The sequence below is a fragment of the Trichosurus vulpecula genome, chromosome 2 (genome assembly GCF_011100635.1).
Source record: "Trichosurus vulpecula isolate mTriVul1 chromosome 2, mTriVul1.pri, whole genome shotgun sequence".
NCBI lineage: Eukaryota > Metazoa > Chordata > Mammalia > Diprotodontia > Phalangeridae > Trichosurus > Trichosurus vulpecula.
The window spans coordinates 365001489-365006029 of NC_050574.1; the positions used below are offsets into that span (position 1 = coordinate 365001489).

General features: G+C 43.1%; 1 pseudogene; it reads right to left on the minus strand.

Moving 5' to 3' along the window:
- Positions 1-585: 585 nt before the first annotated feature.
- LOC118837180 lies at positions 586-4204 on the minus strand (annotated as a pseudogene).
- Between the last annotated feature and the right edge of the window lie 337 nt (positions 4205-4541).

Consider the following 4541-nt stretch of genomic DNA (forward strand, 5'->3'; position numbering starts at 1 on the left):
GTAGGAGAGATGAGGGAAAGATAAATTAAAAAATGTTTTTTACAAACTATCATAAGGAGCACATTTCTCCAGATAAGCGAAAGCAAAATGCCAAAAAAGGTATTTTGTCACATGATACTTCTTACATGAAACTAAAAAAAATGAAGACACCCTTTTTTTTCTCCCAAGAATAAAGAATAATATGGGGATGGGAGGTGGTTCTTTTTTTAAATCTGGCCCTTCCTCTGCCACAGGAAACTGAGGTGATTTTTCTTATTTCCAGAGAGTGATGTGCAAGACAGCATCCCTCTTTTTCAGATGGAACAAGCATTTCCTTCCACCAGTATTAGAACAGATGGTATACTTAGGTTTTCATTTGGTCACCAGAATGGGGAGAAAGGAAGAAAGACGAGAGAGGAGGAAGGGCAGAAGACAGAGAAGACAGAGGCAAAGACACTGTGGAGGACAGCCCAGACAAAGAGGAGAGCAGGCTGGGACCTCTTGCCCAGTTTGGCTCTGTGGTCCTAGGAGCCAAATTGCACACTCAGAGACACAGTATCCCAAATAAAAGGATGAGGGGCAGCTGAGAGAGGTCAGGCTATGGTGCTAATTTCTTTCCTATACAAAGACAGTCTCTTGAGGACAGGGGCCTGTAATGTAATGTCATAGTCAAGGCGAAAAAGCTTCGTTTGAGGGAAGTTGGTGAGAAGTTCAAAATGTTCAATTGAGTATCCTTTTGATTGCACTTGCTTCACCAGAGCCTTAAGAGATGAGAGTCAATGCAAATTCATTTCTGACCTGAATTTCCTAGGATTTATACTTACATTAAAAGTATAGCTTGTTCTGGAAGAGTGATCTGTTCCCTTTTTCCATCTGGATACCTCAACATCAGCTGTGCTTTTCGTCCATTCATTTATGGCCCTTCTGAAAGCCCATCTGACTTGTCAGGTAACACCTCCAATATTTCAGAAGCCATGCCTGACACTACTTAGTGGTTTGTTGCAGTTCCAGGCTTAGTCCTGGGTAGGTGATTCTTGGTTTTAATCCTAGCTCCTTTGACCTCTGGAATATCATATTTCAAGTCCTTCAATCCCTTAATGTAGAAGCTGCTAGATCTTGTATTATTCTGATTGTGTTTCCATGATATTCAAATTGTTTCTTTCTGGCTGCTTGCAGTATTTTCTCCTTAACCTGGAAACTCTGGAATTTGGCTACAATATTCCTAGGAGTTGTTTTTATGAGATCTTTTTTCAAGAGGTGATTGGTGGATTCTTTCAATTTCTATTTTACCCTCTGGCTCTAGAATATCAGGGCAGTTTTCCTTGACAATTTCTTGAAAGATGGTATCTAGGCTCTTTTTTTGATCATGGATTTCAGGTAGTCCAATAATTTTTAATTATCTCTCCTGGATCTATTCTCCAGGTCAGTGGTTTTTCCAATGAGATATTTCACATTGTCTTCCATTTTTTCATTCCTTTGGTTCTGTTTGATAATATCTTGATTTCTCATAAAGTCATTAGCTTCCAGTTGCTCCAATCTAATTTTTAAAGTAGTATTTTCTTCAGTGGTCTTTTGGACCTCCTTTTCCATTTGGCTAATTCTTCCTTTCAAGGCATTCTTCTCCTCATTGGCTTTTTGGAGCTCTTTTGCCCTTTGATTTAGTCTATTTTTAAGGTGTTGTTTTCTTCAGTATTTTTTGGGTCTCCTTTAGGAAGTCATTGGCTAGTTTTTCATGGTTTTCTTGCATCACTCTCATTTCTCTTCCCAATTTTTCCTCTACTTCTCTAACTTGCTTTTCCAAATCCTTTTTGAGCTCTTCCATGGCCTGAGACCAGTTCATGTTTTTCTTGGAAGCTTTTGATGTAGGCTCTTTGACTTTGTTGAGTTCTTCTGGCTGTATGTTTTGGTCTTCTTTGTCATCAAAGAACGATTCCAAAGTCTGAGTCTGAATCTGCTTCCATTTTCACTGCCTGGCCATGTTCCCAGCCAACTACTTGACCCTTGAGCTTTTTGTCAGGGTACGACTGCTTGTAGAGCAGAGAGTATTTTGTCCCAAGATTTAGGGTCCAAGCACTGCTGTTTCCAGAGCTACTTCTACTCCACAGTCAGCCCAGGCTCCATCACAGCAGCGTTCCTCCTCCCCCAAGAACTGTCAACCAGGACTGCAATTCAGATCCAAGCAGGGCACAGCAAGAGAGCCTGCCTTTGTGCCCACAATGTGCTCCTTGCACTCCTGCTGTGATCCACTGCTAGATTCCTCCCACTGCGTGAGCCAGGGACTTAGGAAGCAGCTAATGTTAGAGCTCTGGAAGCAGTCTCAGGAGCTTCCTGCTGCTGCCACCACCACCACTGCATGACTTCTGCCACCCCCAGGGCTGGTGGCCAGACCACTCTGAACTTGATCCTGCAGTTTCCCACTAACATGCTCTTTGGCGTTTGTGGGTTGAGAAGTCTGGTAACACCCACAGCTCAATGATTAATGGCCCTAAGGTCTATTCCAACTGGCTGACTCCCAGTCTGGTCTGTCCTGGTGTGGTCCACGCTGGGCTGTGCTCCACTCTCAGCACCACGTGATAGGCCCTTCCCAGTGACCATCCAGGCCAGCCTGGGCTGGAGACCTGTTTTCCTCTACTATTTTGTGGGTTCCACAGCTCTAGAATTTGCTCTGAGCCATTTTAGAGGTGTTTGGAGGGATTTGGGGGAGAGCTTAAGCAAGTCCCTGCTTTCCAGATGCCTTCTTGGCTCCACCCCCTCAAAGTCCTCCAGTCTCAGTCCTAGCTGAAGGCTCATTCTGAGGCCCCAGGCTTTCCTCTTTCCTATGCAGAGTCTTTGTGAGGAGACTTCCTATACTAGGCGGGATTCTCTACCTCCTCTTCCTCATCAAAGCCACACATTGATATGAATTCCTCACCTCCAGAAAAAGTTCAGATTCAGACTCTTCACCTGAGTGGTTTTCCTGTTTTGCCTGTGTAGAATCAAAATGTGTCTCTTGCAAGGAGGTCTGATAGCAGCTTCTAACTAGTTTTCTTTGCTTGTGTCTATAAGGCTCTCAGAGTGGTCACATTTGGGGTGGGGGGAGAAATTGCTAGAGAGTCCATCTAATTGACCATGCTCACCCAGGAATCCTGTCACTTGATCCAAGAAAGAAGTTACATCTAGCTAGGCCACTCCACTAGCTTCTGACCTGCTTAGAGTTTGAAGATATGGGTCCTTTACTCTCTTTTCTGGATCTTTTGTTCTTACTGCTCTTTTATTCTAGCAGGCCAAGTAAGCCAAACTATTTTTCCCTGTGTCTTCTCTTTTTTGTCTTCTGAAGGATGGACCAAATATTTCTGTGTTTCATTTCTCTGAGAGTCGTAGCAGAGAGAAGGCTGTTCTTCTAGTGGGCATATCAAGAAGAAGGCATTTTTCTCTCTCAGTTGAAGGTGAAAAGTCTGTGTGGCCTCTTCAGTGGGGTCCAGGAAAGGTATTCATCGCCATCTTCCTGTCCTTGGATCCAAGATGGATATGTAGGGAAAATCTCCTAATTTGTAAAACTGTATGTATCTCTGTCCTTCCTCACTGTCATGATATACTGTTGGAAAATGAAGTGCTGCCAGATAATGTTCTTCACAGCTTCATTGCTGCAGATGTCCCAGTTGAGGCACTGGCAAGCAATGTCCTGCACATTCTGGATGTTGACCAAGAGCCACTTGTTCTGCATCTGACCACACCCTTTGGCAGTTTCAAATCTGCCTTTATGCATTAGATCAATAGGTAGTTAGAAAAGATCTGCAAGAGTAGTGAGCTTCTTATCTATGGCTCCTCCATTTTTCAACTCTTGCTCTTGTTGAATAATTTCAGTCTAAAAATCTGAAAATACATCCAATATTGAACAACCAGGCCACCAACTTTTAGGAACACCAAATAAGGGGTCTGGTCCTACCAATATTTCCTGCGTTTGAGACATTGGAGCTCATACTTCATCTCCTATGTGTGGCCTGACAGAAGATACACTGGCTGAACTGGTACTAGGCTTTTCGGCTATTTCTCTGCCATCCAAAAACATTGCAACAGCCATCTCCAGGTTATTGTTGCAGTCTTCAAGCATATGTTTCCCCACACTTTCACTTACACTTATGATGGTGGTGAATTTCTGGATTAATCCCTTCAGTGCCAAAGAGGCCACAGAGCCCCCGTATGCCACCGTCTTGCCACCACCACAGCCAAAGAACAACACAGACATATAAGTTGCTCTCATTTGTTTTCAATTATTTCCTCTAAAATGCTTTCATCTCATTTATTAAAAAAACATTTTATACTCTTGCTTCATCTCTTCTAGGAATTTTAGTTGATTTCATGCCCATGGTGTATTTTTTCCCCCTAAGGCATTGCTTGTACATGTTTTGGAGTCATTCTCCCCTTCTGGATTTGTCTTGAATGCCATTATTCATTTTTTATCTGCTCACTCTTCCAACCTGCTTCTTGACTTCAGATATGATGTTAGGGCTGGGTTCTGCTGTATTTCTGGAGGGAAGGGCTGGGCTGGTCCTGTTAATGGGTGTAATTGAGTGCTAAGTTAT